Consider the following 16,511-nt stretch of genomic DNA (forward strand, 5'->3'; position numbering starts at 1 on the left):
GTGGTGTACCTAAATCAACATACCGGTAAGGAAACGTTTTCGGCCAGTCAGACTGACTCAGTGGAGTCAGCTGATGCGGCTGGCGGCGTAATCTCCACCTCGCATTAAACAGATGCACACAAGCAAAAAAGAAAGAAAGAAAAAGAGAGAGAGGGAGAGAGAAAGGACGAGGAGGGCGTTCATTATTACTAATTGAAATAACAAAACAAGACGGTAGACGTGTTGACGCCACATCTACCGTCTTGTTTTGTCTGTCATTCAGCCTGCAGTGCACTGAGAGAGAGAGAGAGAGAGAGAGAGAGAGAGAGGGGAGGGGGGATGATGACTGTGTTCATAGAAAAAATCGGGAACAGGACAGGATCGGGAGTGATTTATTCGGGATTTGAACGGGACAGGATTTTTTTTTTACTTTGTCACGGGACCAGGACGGGACGGGATTTTTTTTTGCGGGAACGGGACGGGACGGGATTGAAAAAACACTCCCGTGTCAGCCTCTAATTCAAACCTGATTCAAACTCAAACATGGGATTGAATGTTGACAGGGAATCGTGTCAGAGAAAATATGACAATCAGTGATGATTAAACAGGCACGATTCACGATTCCCAGGAGATTCAACAATCTAGCCTATAAGAAAAACAACTGTTCACAAGTGGCGAGTGACTCCAACGAATGTCGTTATAACACAATAGGGCACTAACGAAGTTGAAACCGACTTTCCACCAAAGACAATCACTCAAACGACTGTCGTTGGCACTTGAAGCACAAAAGGGAACCAGTGACATCATCAACCTTGTGAACGCCCACACAAGAGGTTAAATACCTGGGTATCCACACCAGATAGTTGGACCAGTCCCAGCCTGGTCAGATGCGAGCATGAACTGATGAAGCCTGGTGAAACGTCTTCCTAGACAAATAATCAAGTCCAGTTGCCTTCGATTGAAAACTCCTTTGAGATACTATGACCTGGACAAATGAGAATATGCACAGGCATTTTGTGATATTGATATTTGGAACTGTGGTTTTAAATTCCAAATGTCAGTCTATTACACATCACAAATAGATTAAAATGTGGAAATTGATATTTGGAACCATGGTTTTCAACTCCAAATGTCAATCTAATACATATTAAAAATTAAATAGACTATGGAACATATAGCAGGTAATGATATAGATTGAAAGTTGGAATGAAAACCTACAGTTCCAAATCAAAACATGTGTCCATTTTTGGCTTCTATAACACAGGCTGAAAGGAATCCAGCACCTCCTGCCAAGCTCGGCAGTGGCAGCATTCAAGCAGCCCAAGATGACCAGAGCACTTGTATCCCAGGGGGCCTGGTCCAGCAGGCTCCTTAATGCATACCAGAGGCTTCACTGGATGAGACCCTCCATTACATGCCAGGGCCAGTGGCAGGGGATAATCCTAGACACATGGGAGCAGTCAGGGCTGAGATAAGCTGCAGGTCAGTTGAATTAAATTTAGCCTGGTGGACCCTAAAGGCACTGGTATCTGTCATTAACTCTGTTCCTGCTCTATCACACCAAGTGGAACCAGACCCTAGGTATGTGCCAACATCCTTCTCCAGGGACATCTCCCATGGGTACATGCCAGCACACCTACCTATGGACAGCTCCACTGGGTGGATGCCAGCACCCTTCCATAGGGACAACTCCACTGGGTACATGCCAGCACCCCTCAATAGCGACAGCTCCACTGGGTACATGCCCGCACATCTGCCAAGGGACAGCTCCACTGGGTACTTGCCAGTACACCTGCCAAGGGACAGCTCCACTGGGTACTTGCCAGCACACCTGCCAAAGAACAACTCCACTTGGTACTTGCCAGCACATCTGCCATGGGACAGTTCCGCTGGGTACTTACCAGCACACCTGCTATGGGACAGTTCCACTGGGTACTTGCCAGCACAGCTGCCAAGGGACAGCTCCACTGGGTACATGCCAGCACATCTGCCAAAGGACAGCTCCACTGGGTACTTGCCAGCACATCTGCCATGGGACAGTTCCACCGGGTACATGCCAGCACACCTGCCAAGTGACAGCTCCACTGGGTACATTCCAGCACACCTTCCAAGGGACAGCTCCACTGGGTACTTACCAGCACACCTGCCAAGGGACAGCTCCACTGGGTACTCTACAGCACACCTGCCAAGTGACAGCTCGAATGGGTACTTTCAATCACACCTGACAAGGGACAGCTCCACTGCGTATTTGCCAGCACACCTGCCAAGGGACAGCTCCACTGGGTACTTGCCAGTACATCTGCCAAGGGACAGCTCCACTGGGTACATGCCAGCACATCTGCCATGGGACAGTTCGCCTGGGTACTTGCCAGCACACCTGCGAAGTGACAGCTCCACTGCGTATTTGCCAGCACACCTGCCAAGGGACAGCTCCACTGGGTACTTGCCAGCACATCTGCCAAGGGACAGCTCCACTGGGTACTTGCCAGCACACCTTCCAAGGGACAGCTCCACTGGGTACTTTCCAGCACACCTGCGAAGGGACAGCTCCACTGGGTACTCTCCAGCACACCTGCCAAGGGACAGCTCCAATGGGTACTTTCCAGCACACCTACCAAGGGACAGCTCCACTGGGTACATGCCAGCACATCTGCCAAAGGACAGCTCCACTGGGTACTTGCCAGAACATCTGCCATGGGACAGTTCCACCAGGTACATGCCAAAACACCTGCCAGGTGACAGCTCCACTGGGTACTTTCCAGCACACCTTCCAAGGGACAGCTCCACTGGGTACTTACCAGCACACCTGCCAAGGGACAGCTCCACTGGGTACTCTCCAGCACACCTGCCCAGGGACAGCTCCACTGGGTACTTACCAGCACACCTGCCAAGGGACAGCTCCACTGGGTACACTCCAGCACACCTGCCAAGGGACAGCTCCAATGGGTACTTTCCAGCACACCTTCCAAGGGACAGCTCCACTGGGTACATGCCAGCACATCTGCCAAAGGACAGCTCCACTGGGTACTTGCCAGCACATCTGCCATGGGACAGTTCCACCGGGTACATGCCAGCACACCTGCCAAGTGACAGCTCCACTGGGTACTTTCCAGCACACCTTCCAAGGGACAGCTCCACTGGGTACTTACCAGCACACCTGCCAAGGGACAGCTCCACTGGGTACTCTACAGCACACCTGCCAAGGGACAGCTCGAATGGGTACTTTCAATCACACCTGCCAAGGGACAGCTCCACTGCATATTTGCCAGCACACCTGCCAAGGGACAGCTCCACTGGGTACTTGCCAGTACATCTGCCAAGGGACAGCTCCACTGGGTACATGCCAGCACATCTGCCATGGGACAGTTCGCCTGGGTACTTGCCAGCACACCTGCGAAGTGACAGCTCCACTGCGTATTTGCCAGCACACCTGCCAAGGGACAGCTCCACTGGGTACTTGCCAGCACATCTGCCAAGGGACAGATCCACTGGGTACATGCCAGTACATCTGCCATGGGACAGTTCGCCTGGGTACTTGCCAGAACACCTGCCAAGGGACAGCTCCACTGGGTACTTGCCAGCACATCTGCCTTGGGACAGTTCCACTGGGTACATGCCAGCACACCTGCCAAGGGACAGCTCCACTGCGTACTTGCCAGCACATATGACAAGGGAGAGCTCCACTGGGTACTTACCAGCACACCTGCCAAGGGACAGCTCCACTGAGTACTTTCCAGCACACCTGCCAAGGGACAGCTCCACTGGGTACTTGCAAGCACATCTGCCATGGGACAGTTCGCCTGGGTACTTGCCAGCACACCTGCCAAGGGACAGCTCCACTGGGTACTTGCCAGCACATCTGCCAAATGACAGCTCCACTGCGTATTTGCCAGCACACCTGCCAAGGGAAAGCTCCACTGGGTACTTGCCAGCACATCTGCCAAGGGACAGCTCCACTGGGTACATGCCAGTACATCTGCCATGGGACAGTTCCACTGGGTACTTGCCAGCACATCTTCCAAGGGACAGCTCCACTGGGTACTTGCCAGCACACCTGCCAAGGGACAGCTCCACTGGGTACTTTTCAGCAAACCTTCAAAGGGACAGCAGTCAGGGCTGAGATAAGCTGCAGGTCAGTTGAATTAAATTTAGCCTGGTGGACCCTAAAGGCACTGGTATCTGTCATTAACTCTGTTCCTGCTCTATCACACCAAGTGGAACCAGACCCTAGGTATGTGCCAACATCCTTCTCCAGGGACATCTCCCATGGGTACATGCCAGCACGCCTACCTATGGACAGCTCCACTGGGTGGATGCCAGCACCCTTCCATAGGGACAACTCCACTGGGTACATGCCAGCACCCCTCAATAGCGACAGCTCCACTGGGTACATGCCCGCACATCTGCCAAGGGACAGCTCCACTGGGTACTTGCCAGTACACCTGCCAAGGGACAGCTCCACTGGGTACTTGCCAGCACACCTGCCAAAGAACAACTCCACTTGGTACTTGCCAGCACATCTGCCATGGGACAGTTCCACTGGGTACTTACCAGCACACCTGCTATGGGACAGTTCCACTGGGTACTTTCCAGCACACCTGCCAAGGGACAGCTCCACTGGGTACATGCCAGCACATCTGCCAAAGGACAGCTCCACTGGGTACTTGCCAGCACATCTGCCATGGGACAGTTCCACCGGGTACATGCCAGCACACCTGCCAAGTGACAGCTCCACTGGGTACATTCCAGCACACCTTCCAAGGGACAGCTCCACTGGGTACTTACCAGCACACCTGCCAAGGGACAGCTCCACTGGGTACTCTACAGCACACCTGCTGTCCAAGGGACAGCTCCACTGGGTACTTGCCAGCACATCTGCCTTGGGACAGTTCCACTGGGTACATGCCAGCACACCTGCCAAGGGACAGCTCCACTGCGTACTTGCCAGCACATCTGACAAGGGACAGCTCCACTGCATATTTGCCAGCACACCTGCCAAGGGACAGCTCCACTGGGTACTTGCCAGTACATCTGCCAAGGGACAGCTCCACTGGGTACATGCCAGCACATCTGCCATGGGACAGTTCGCCTGGGTACTTGCCAGCACACCTGCGAAGTGACAGCTCCACTGCGTATTTGCCAGCACACCTGCCAAGGGACAGCTCCACTGGGTACTTGCCAGCACATCTGCCAAGGGACAGATCCACTGGGTACATGCCAGTACATCTGCCATGGGACAGTTCGCCTGGGTACTTGCCAGCACACCTGCCAAGGGACAGCTCCACTGGGTACTTGCCAGCACATCTGCCTTGGGACAGTTCCACTGGGTACATGCCAGCACACCTGCCAAGGGACAGCTCCACTGCGTACTTGCCAGCACATCTGACAAGGGAGAGCTCCACTGGGTACTTACCATCACACCTGCCAATGTACAGCTCCACTGGGTACTTGCCAGCACATCTGCCAAGGGACAGCTCCACTGGGTACTTGCCAGCACATCTGCCATGGGACATTTCCACTGGGTACTTGCCAGCACATCTGCCAAGGGACAGCTCCACTGGGTACTTGCCAGCACACCTGCCAAGGGACAGTTCCAATGGGTACTTGCCAGCACATCTTCCTTGGGACAGTTCCACTGGGTACATGCCAGCACATCTGCCATGGGACAGTTCCACTCTGTACTTGCCAGCACATCTGCCAAGGGACAGCTCCACTGGGTACTTGCCAGCACATCTGCCAAGGGACAGCTCCACTGGGTAATTGCCAGCACATCTGCCAAGGGACAGCTCCACTAGTTTCATGTCATCACCCCTCCCTAAGGAAAACTTCCATTGTGTCAAGCCCTGGATGTGAACCAGCACCCTCCCCTGGGAAGAGTCCTAGGCTTGACCCCGCAACTTCACCTGGGAAGGGTCCTGGGTGTGCTCCAGTACCCTCACCTGGGGAGATCTCTGACTGCAATCAGCAGCCTTGCCTGAAAACAGTCCAACATCCTTCTCTAGGGACATCTCCCCTGGGTACATGGTGGACCACTTGTTTACATAGACGCTCTCCTTGCAAGGATGGCAATACATTTGAATGACTTGCAATACCAAGTACCATAGATGTGTTGTTACCATCATGTTTACACAATTGTTCAATAAAGGATATGTTTGTATGTACTTTGTGTCGTTCATGAAAAGAAAAAAAGATCTAAATTTGTATCTGTGAAATTGGTTATAGATAAGAATTTGTAAGTCTTAGAATGTCCAAACTATGAATGAACTTGCGCTATAGATAAAACTCTGGCAGTGCTCAAAGATGAGAATCTGGAAGTTGGAAGTGAGCTTCTGATGACATTCCCATAGATCAACAGGCTCGAAAATATTTGATTACACAAAATGTTTGAGAATATATTTCAGGGGGGTCTGAGTCTGACGGAGTTGGCCTTCAAAAATCAGTGTGAACAAATGGAAGTATATAGTCACAGATGAGAATCTGGAAGTGCTAAATCCAAAAATGTTTTTGTAAATGTAAATTTGTACGTCCTGTGTTACAGGAAGTAGAAAACACAGAGTAAGGCAGCAGGGGTGACAGCACAGTGAGTGAGCTCTCTAATTTTTTATTTTCAAGCTTAACCTGTTAAAACCTTTCCTCATTTAACTGTACAGTAGCACAGTCTACAATAAGTCACTGAATGGAATTTTGTAAAATTTTTGTATGTAAAATATAGTTTTGCATTGCTTAAATATTGTGGGTAAACATGTGCGATCTAGATTGATATTTGAAACCGTAGCTTTGTGGTCCAAATTTCCATCTATTACAGTACACATCACATATAGATTGAGATGTGGAAGTCAGTAGATTCTAAAATTGGACTTCCTGTGTCCGGAAGTGGGGGGAAAAACAGTAAGAAGCAGCAGTGACCGCATGGTGAGAAGGCTCTCTAAAATTTCTATTTTTAATATGCTAAACCTAAAGCCTGATAGTTGGTCCTTCATTTCGCTTAGTAATTATCTAAAATGTAGATTTTATTATGTTGTATTTTGGCTTCACAAAATATAATTATCTATCCTTTGTATGTAGGAGGTGAAAATGTAGTGATACATCTATGTATAGTGATATACAAAAGTTCACAAGCAATGATTTCTGTTTCCTTTGTGAATTGTTAAGAGTCAAATATAATTACAGTGTCAATATATGAAGTCCTTTAAGGGACAATTTTAAATTTCAAAAGTTTGACATTTTCAGACAGGAATTTGGAGGTTCATAGTTGTTGATGAAAATGTGGAAGTGCTACTAAATTGCAATCTACGATTGAGCAGTGGTCATAAAGGACAGTTTCGGACCAATCATATGAGAAATTGGAATTGCTACCAAATTCCAATCTATGATTGAGCTTGTTCCACAGACGAAACATTGGAAGCGATGACGGATTAGAAATTGGAAGCGGTACCAAATTCTGAGCTAGGACTATAGATGAGACTTTTGAAGAGATTATATTACATGAGAAATTGAAAGTTCTTCCAAATTTCAATCTCTGACTTTCATTGTGTTGTGTTTTGGCTTCACAAAATATAATTATCTGTCCTTTGTATATAGTGATTCAGTAAGTCCATTACTGTTATCTTTTTGACAGGATAAACATATCCCCTCTTCTCAAGCAATGCAGACAGACAGCACCATGACTGAAGGGAAGCCAGTGGCAAAGGAGCCCACACCTGGGGGCAAGGAAGTGACTGAGGAAGACCTGAAGGCCAAGGGTAAAGAACCAGCCAAGGACAAAGAGCAACCCAAGCAAGAGGAAGTCAGGAGGCCTGATTCACCCACACCACCATACAAACCCTGTGCCAGAGACAGGGAAACGAAAGACATGGAGACTGCTAAGGATGATCCTTCATCACAATGAGCCCAGCCCAACCCTGTTCGTCCACATTTCCAATGCAGCAAACTGTTGATCTTGTTCTAAGACTCTTTGTATCAAAGTTCAAATTGTGTTCAATGTTGAAATACACACCACTCAGCTGAAAATGAAAGTCCAAAGGTATGATTTCTGTTTCCTTTATTTTCTGAATCACAATATGAAAATTTTGAGTTACAAATTCTTACATGTTAGACCGGAAGGTGTATGGTGAGATGAGATTCTGGAAGTTCTAAATTTAATATGTTCTTTAAATCACAATTTGAAAGTTTCAAGTTACAAATTCTCACATGTTAGACAAGAATGTGATAGTATATAGTCATAGATGTGAGTCTGGAAGTGCTAAATCCAAAAATGTTTTTGTAAACGTAAATTTGTACTTCCTGTGTCACACAGTAGCACAGTCTACAATATATAAATCGCTGAATGGAATTTTGACCCTGTAAAATATAGTGATGTACAGCTTATATGTCGCAGGTGGACAGGAATGTGGAGGTTCATAGTCATAGATGAGAATCTGGAAGTGCTAAATCCAAAACTGTTTTTGTAAATGTAAATTTGTACTTCCTGTGTCACAGGTAGTAGAAAATGCGGAGTAAGGCAGTAGGGGTGACAGCATGGTGAGTGAGCTCTCAAATTCTTTTTCCAATAAGCTAAACTTGTTAAAGCCTGTTTGCCGTTACCTCATTTCACTGAGCAGTAGCATAGCCTACAACTAATAAATCACAGAATGGAATTTTGACCATGCAAAATATAGTCATGTATTGCTTATATATCGCGAATGAAAATGTTGCAATCTACATTGATATTTGAAACTGTAACTTTGAAGTCCAAATTTACATCTATAATTCATGTATAATACATGGAAATATGAAAGTCTTTCAATTCAAAGTTTGATTTTCTGTTTCACAGGAGGAAGAAAATTAAGGCAGCAGTGGTGACTGCACAGGTGAGGGATGGAACTTTTGCTATGCAAAACATCGTTATATGTAGTGGGTGAAAATGTTGTGCTTTAGATTGTTATTTGAAATTGTAGTTTTAAAGTCCAAACTTCATTTTATTACACATGAGGCTAACCCAATAGATTAGATTAGATTAGATTAGGATACAGAATTATGTATATTTAATTTTGACTAACTGTGCCACAGTAAGTTGAGTGAAGATAGTAAGGCAGTACGGCTGACCACATGGTGAGTGAGCTGTCTCAGGTTTTGAATAAGCTTGGGCCGTAGATGAAATTCCGGAAGTAGTCATGGCAGAATGTGGAGGTGCCTCCAATTTCCAATCTACGAATGAATTTCTGACAGGATAAAAATATTCTCTCAACTCAAGCAACGCAGATGGACAAGGCCATGTCTGAAGAGAAGGGGAAGCACAAATCAGTGGAAAACGAGGTGGCCACCCGTGGGGGCAAGGAAGCGACTGAGGATGAGCGTAACTCAGGGGGAAAAGAATCACTCCAGGACAAGGAGACACCCGAGGACATGGAAGTTGGCCCGACTCAAACATAAATGGCTCAAACACAAACACCATCAAGGCCCAAACACCAAAGGAGTGCAGACAACTGAGGTTGATCCTTCACCACAGTAAAGCCATCCCAGCCCTGACGTTCCAGCACCGCAAATGCTTCATCTTGTTCTATGACACAAAGTCAAAGTTGAAGTTGTGTTCAATGTTGAAATTGGAATGACACACCATTTAGCTGTAAATAAAAGTTCATAAGCAATTATTTCTGCTTCTTTTGTGAATTGTTAAGAGTCAAACATATTTACAGTGTCAATATATGAAGTCCTTCAAATATCAATTTGAAAATTTCAAACTTTCAAACAAATTCTGAAATTGAAGATAGTAATTTGGAAGTTCATAGTTATTGATGAAAATGTGGAAGTGCTACCAAATTCCAATCTATGATTGAGCTGTGGTTGGAGACGAGACTTTGGAATCCATAATATAAGAAATTGGAAGTACTACCAAATTCCAATCTATGATTGAGCTTGTTCCACAGATGAGGCTTTGGCATTGATGATGGATGAGAAATTGGAAGTGCCACCAAATTTCAATCTCTGACTAAGCTAGGTCCATGGATGAGACTTTTTTGTTTTTATGCTGTTTTATGCTGTTCTTTAAAAAAAAAAAAACAAAGTTTTGTCTTCATGTAAAGCACATTGAATTGCCTTGCTATGAAATTTGCTATATAAATAAAGATGCCTTGCCTTGCCTTGCCTTTGAAAGCTATGTTAAATGAGAAATTGGAAGTACTACCAAATTCTAATCTTGAGCTTGTTCCACAGACGAGACTTTGGAAATTATAATGGATGAGGAATTGGAAGTGCCACCAAATTCAAATCTCTGACTCAGCTTGGTCCATAGATGAGACTTTGAAAGCTGTTTCATATGAGAAGTTGGTAGTAGTACCAAATTCTAATCTAAGATTGAGCTTGTTCCACAGACAAGACTTTGGAAACGATGACGGATGAGAAATTGGAAATGTCACCAAAATATTTGTCTTGGAGGCAAATGTAGGTAAATTCTGCCTTTATTAGAGTGGGCAGGGGAGGCATGACAGAAAACAAGTAAATCAAAACGGTGAACAGACACCCAGCAAAAACAACACACAGAGTGGGAGTTGAAATTGCAACCTCCTGCATCAGTGGAATATGTGACATGTTCTTAAACCAGTGAGCCACCTCAGCACCATGACATGCTGTCAAATTGATGTGTATATATCATTGGGGGTGAGAATCTATGGTAGAGCTTGGCTATAGATGAGAATATGAAAGTGCCTTCAAATTCAAATCTACGATGGAGCATGGCAGTAGATGAGAATATTATAGAGATAAATGTAGATCTCTTACTTTATTAGAGAGAGGAGTTGAGTCATGACAGAAAACAAGTAAATAAAGGGGATGAACAGACACCCAGTAAAAAAATGCAAAGAGCAGGAGTTGAACTTACAACCTACTGCATAAGTGGCATGCTCATAAACCAGTGAGCCACCTCAGCACTGTGACATGGGGTGATATTGATGTGTATACATTGTTGGGGGGTGAGACTGTATGGCAGAGCTTGACAGTAGGTAAGAATATGAATTCCAATCAATGGTAGAGCTTGGCAATAGATGAGAATATGAAAGTGCCTCCAAATTCAAATCTATGATGGAGCATGGCAGTAGATGAGAATATGAAAGTGCCTCCAAATTCAAATCTATGATGGAGCATGGCAGTAGATGAGAATATGAAAGTGCCTCCAAATTCAAATCTATGATGGAGCATGGCAGTAGATGTGAATATTATAGAGATAAATGTAGATATCTTTATCTTTATCTTTATTAGAGAGAGCAGTTGAGGCATGACAGAAAACAAGTAAATAAAAGGGATGATTTCCTCCAGTGACAAATTCCTCCAGGGTTTGACAGTAGGTGAGAACATGAATTCCAATCAATGGTAGAGCTTGGCAGTAGATAAGAGTATGAAAGTTCCTCCAAATTCAAATCTATGGTGGAGCTCGGTCAGATGAGAATATGAAAGTACCTCCAACTTCCAATCTATATACTGTATATATATATTTTTTTTATGTCTTTTCTATTTTAGCACAAGGTGTATTCTGATTTATGTATTTCCCTCAACCATGTGACTCATCATGTGACCCTCAGGGGAAGGTTTAAAAATGGGGCATCTTATACAAATGAGTTAGTGTGAAGAAGAATAGTGCGCTCAAAACATTACTGTCTTTTTATTTTTGATGTGCTAATAAATCTGCACGTAAGGGAGCTGAAGTGTGCGGTCCCCTCTTTTCTCTTTTCTATCGACGTTCATGAAAAGAAAAAAAATCTAAATTTGTATCTATGAAATTGGTTATAGATAAGAATTTGGAATTCTTAGAATGTCCAAACTATGAATTAACTTGCGCTATAGATAAAACTCTGGCAGTGCTCAAAGATGAGAATCTGGAAGTTGGAAATGAGCTTCTGATGACGTTCCCATGGATCTACAGGCTCCAAAATATTTGATTACACAAATTTTTTTGTGAATATATTTCAGGGGGGCCTGAGTTTGACGGAGTTGGCCTTCAAAAATCAGTGTGAATAAATGGAAGTATATAGTCACAGATGTGAATCTGGAAGTGCTAAATCCAAAAATGTTTTTGTAAATGTAAATTTGGACTTCCTCTGTCACAGGAAGTAGAAAACTCAGAGTAAGGCAGCAGGGGTGACAGCATGGTGAGTGAGCTCTCTGTTTTTTTCAATGAGCTAAACCTGTCAAAACCTGTTTTGCAGTTTTCTCATATCACTGTGGAGTAGCATCGTCTACAATATATAAATCGCTAAATGGAATTTTGACCCTGTAAAATATAGTGATGTATTGCTTATATGTCACGGGTGGACAGGAATGTGGAGGTTCATAGTCATAGATGAGAATCTGGAAGTGCAAAATCGCAAAATGTTTTTGTAAATGTAAATTTGGACTTCCTGTGTCACAGGGAGTAGAAAATGCAGAGTAAGGCAGCAGGGGTGACTGCATGTTGGGTGAACTCTCTAATTTTTTAATTTCAAGCTTGACCTGTTAAAACCTTTCCTCATTAAACTGTACTGTAGCACAGTCTACAATAAGTCACTGAATGGAATTTTGACCATGTAAAATATAGTTTCTCATCGCCTAAATGTTGTGGGTGAAAATTTGCGATCTAGATTGATATTTGAAACCGTAGCTTTGTAGTCCAAATTTCCATCTATTACAGTACACATCACACATAGATTGAGATGTGGAAGTCAGTAGATTCTAAGATTGGACTTCCTGTGTCACCGGAAGTGGGGGGAAAACAGTAAGGAGCAGCAGTGACCGCATGGTGAGAAGGCTCTCTAAAATTTCTATTTTTAATATGCTAAACCTGTTAAAGCCTGTTAGTTGGTCCTTCAGTTTGCTTAGTAATTGCATTGTCTAAAATGTAGATTTCATTCTGTTGTATTTTGGCTTCACAAAATATAATTATCTATCCTTTGTATGTAGCGGGTGAAAATGTAGTGATATATGTGATATATTTTGCATAGTGATATACAAAAGTTCACAAGCAATGATTTCTGTTTCCTTTGTGAATTGTTAAGAGTCAAATATAATTACAGTGTCAATATATGAAGTCCTTTAGGCACAATTTTAAATTTTCAAAGTTTGACATTTTCAGACAGGAATTTGGAGGTTCATAGTTGTTGATGAAAATGTGGAAATGCTACCAAATTGCAAACTATGATTGAGCTGTGGTCATAAAGGACAGTTTTGGAGCCATCATATGAGAAATTGGAATTGCTACCAAACTCCAATCTATGATTGAGCTTGTTCCACAGACGAGACATTGGAAGCGATGAAGGATGAGAAATTGGAAGCGGTACCAAATTCCAATCTCTGACTGAACAAGGTCTATAGATGAGATTTTGGAAGTGATTATATTACATGAGAAATTGAAAGTTTTTCCAAATTTCAATCTCGGACGGAGCTTAGTAGTTTCATTGTGTTGTATTTTGGCTTCACAAAATATAATTATCTGTCCTTTGTATGTAGTGATTCAGTAAGTCCATTACTGTTATATTTTTGACAGGATAAACATATCCTCTCTTCTCAAGCAACGCAGACAGACAGCACCATGGCTGAAGGGAAGCCAGTGGCAAAGGAGCCCACACCTGGGGGCAAGGAAGTGACCGAGGAAGACCTGAAGGCCAATGGCAAGGAACCAGCCAAGGACAAAGAGCAACCCAAGCAAGAGGAAGTCAGGAGGCCTGATTCACCACCACCACCATACAAACCGCTGTACCGAAGACAGGGAAACGAAAGACATGGAGACTGCTAAGGATGATCCTTCATCACAATGAGCCCAGCCCAACCCTGTTCGTCCACATTTCCAATGCAGCAAACTGTTGATCTTGTTCTAAGACTCTTTGTATCAAAGTTCAAATTGTGTTCAATGTTGAAATACACACACCTCAGCTGAAAATGAAAGTCCAAAGGTATGATTTCTGTTTCCTTTATTTTCTGAATCAGAATTTGAACATTTTGAGTTACAAATTCTTACATGTTAGACCGGAAGGTGTATGGTGAGATGAGATTCTGGAAGTTCTAAATTCAATATGTTCTTTAAATCACAATTTGAAAGTTTCAAGTTTCAAATTCTCACATGTTAGACAAGAATGTGATAGTATATAGTCATAGATGTGAGTCTGGAAGTGCTAAATCCAAAAAAATTTTGTAAACGTAAATTTGTACTTCCTGTGTCACAGGAAGTAGAAAAGGCAGAGTAAGGCAGCAGGGGTGACAGCACGGTGAGTAAGCTCTCTGTTTTTTTCAATAAGCTAAACCTGTCAAAACCTCTTTTGCAGTTTTCTCATATCACTGTGCAGTAGCACAGTCTACAATATATAAATCGCTGAATGGAATTTTGACCCTGTAAAATATAGTGATGTACTGCTTATATGTCGCAGGTGGACAGGAATGTGGAGGTTCATAGTCATAGATGAGAATCTGGAAGTGCTAAATCCAAAACTGTTTTTGTAAATGTAAATTTGTACTTCCTGTGTCACAGGAAGTAGAAAATGCGGAGTAAGGCAGCAGGGGTGACAGCGCGGTGAGTGAGCTCTCAAATTTTTTTCCAATAAGCTAAACTTGTTAAAGCCTGTTTGCCGTTACCTCATTTCACTGAGCAGTAGCATAGCCTCCAACTAATAAATCGCGGAACGGAATTTTGACCATGCAAAATATAGTTATGTATTGCTTATATATCGCGAATGAAAATGTTGCAATCTACATTGATATTTGAAACTGTAACTTTGAAGTCCAAATTTACATCTATAATTCATGTATAATAGATGAAAATATGAAAGTCGGTTTTCCTTCCAGGTTGCCGTAGAAAGTGCCACGATCTTAGCTTGGCGCCCGTCCTGCAGAGCTGCAGAGCAGAGATAAAGAAGTGGCTGACCGCGTGGTTAGGAAGCATCACTGAAACGTTTTTCTGATTTGAAGGGCACAATATGGGCAAGAAGCAGAACACCAAGGGGGGGAAGAAGGATGCAACGGAGACACAGGAAGAACCTGAGGAGTTTGTGGTGGAAAAAGTGGTGGAAAAAGTGTTGGACCAGCGTCTTGTCAATGGGAAAGTAGAGTTCTTCTTGAAGTGGAAAGGATTTACAGAAGCTGATAATACCTGGGAGCCAGAGGAGAACCTGGATTGTCCAGAGTTGATCTCAGCGTTTCTGGAGGCGCAGAAGAACATCACAGAGAAGCCTGCCCCCGTAAAGAGGAAGTTATCAACAGAAGAGGCAGAAACTGAAGCAAAGAAGAAAAATGTGCCTGAAAAACCACGTGGCTTTGCTAGAAACCTTGACCCAGAACGGATCATTGGAGCAACAGACAGCAGTGGTGAATTGATGTTTTTGATGAACTGGAAAGATTCAGATGAAGCAGATTTGGTCCCGGCCCGTGAGGCAAACACTCGCTGCCCTCAGGTGGTCATTTCCTTCTATGAGGAGAGACTGACATGGCATTCCTGCCCAGAGGATGAAGCTCAGTAGTACTTTCCCCTCTGTCCCTCCAGTCCTTCGCACCACCTATGCCCTTTTCCTCAGGACTGACTTTTCTTCCCTGGCTTGCCTTCTAGTTTTAGCTATCTTTAGTTATTGTTGAAGCTGTTTCAAGACTTGAATTGTGTGGCAGTCAAGGAGAGGCATGTTGTACATAGTAGCTGAGTTGACTGTGAGAAAACAGGTGATGGTGTTTTGATGTTTAATGAACCAAGTCTTCCGGAATCATATTATCATTTGTGGTGGCGGCCGCCTTTATTCGTACCTGGTTAAATTGTAAAAATTCAAAAGACCACTTTGTTAATCTGTCAACCACCTCTTGTATTACCGGCCCAAGCTCAAGTGAGATGCAGCTTGTTCTTTTTCACACTAGTGCTGATGTTTTGTCGAATTACATTTTGTATACTTTGTGTGTAAATATTATTTGAAGTTCTAATAAAGGTTTTATGTGACCAAAAAAAAAAAAAAAAAAAAAAGAAAATATGAAAGTCTTTCAATTCAAGTTTGATTTTCTGTTTCACAGGAGGAAGAAAATTAAGGCAGCAGTGGTGACTGCACAGGTGAGGGATGGAACTTTTGCTATGCAAAACATCGTTATATGTAGTGGGTGAAAATGTTGTGCTTTAGATTGTTATTTGAAATTGTAGTTTTAAAGTCCAAACTTCATTTTATTACACATGAGGCTAACCCTAACCCAATAGATTAGATTAGATTAGATTAGATTAGATTAGATTAGATTAGGATACAGAATTATGTATATTTAATTTTGACTAACTGTGCCACAGTAAGTTGAGTGAAGATAGTAAGGCAGTAGGGCTGACCACATGGTGAGTGAGCTGTCTTAAGGTTTTGAATAAGCTTGGGCCGTAGATGAAATTCTGGAAGTAGTCATGTGAGAATGTGGAGGTGCCTCCAATTTCCAATCCACGAATGAATTTCTGACAGGATAAAAATATTCTCTCAACTCAAGCAACGCAGATGGACAGGGCCATGTCTGAAGAGAAGGGGAAGCACAAATCAGTGGAAAACGAGGTGGCCACCCATGGGGCAAGAAAGCGACTGAGGATGAGC

The 16,511-nt window shown here is 43.8% G+C and overlaps 1 pseudogene across 1 annotated transcript; it reads left to right on the top strand.

The window, feature by feature from the left end:
* The first annotated feature begins 14,784 nt into the window (after positions 1-14,784).
* LOC146975167 (chromobox protein homolog 3 pseudogene) lies at positions 14,785-15,921 on the top strand (annotated as a pseudogene). The gene has a single exon (XR_015037418.1). The product of XR_015037418.1 is annotated as a chromobox protein homolog 3 pseudogene (transcript).
* The last annotated feature ends 590 nt before the right edge of the window (positions 15,922-16,511 follow it).

Source organism: Trachurus japonicus, chromosome 13 (genome assembly GCF_045865225.1).
Source record: "Trachurus japonicus isolate A0001 chromosome 13, Traja_1.0".
NCBI classification, from domain to species: domain Eukaryota; kingdom Metazoa; phylum Chordata; class Actinopteri; order Carangiformes; family Carangidae; genus Trachurus; species Trachurus japonicus.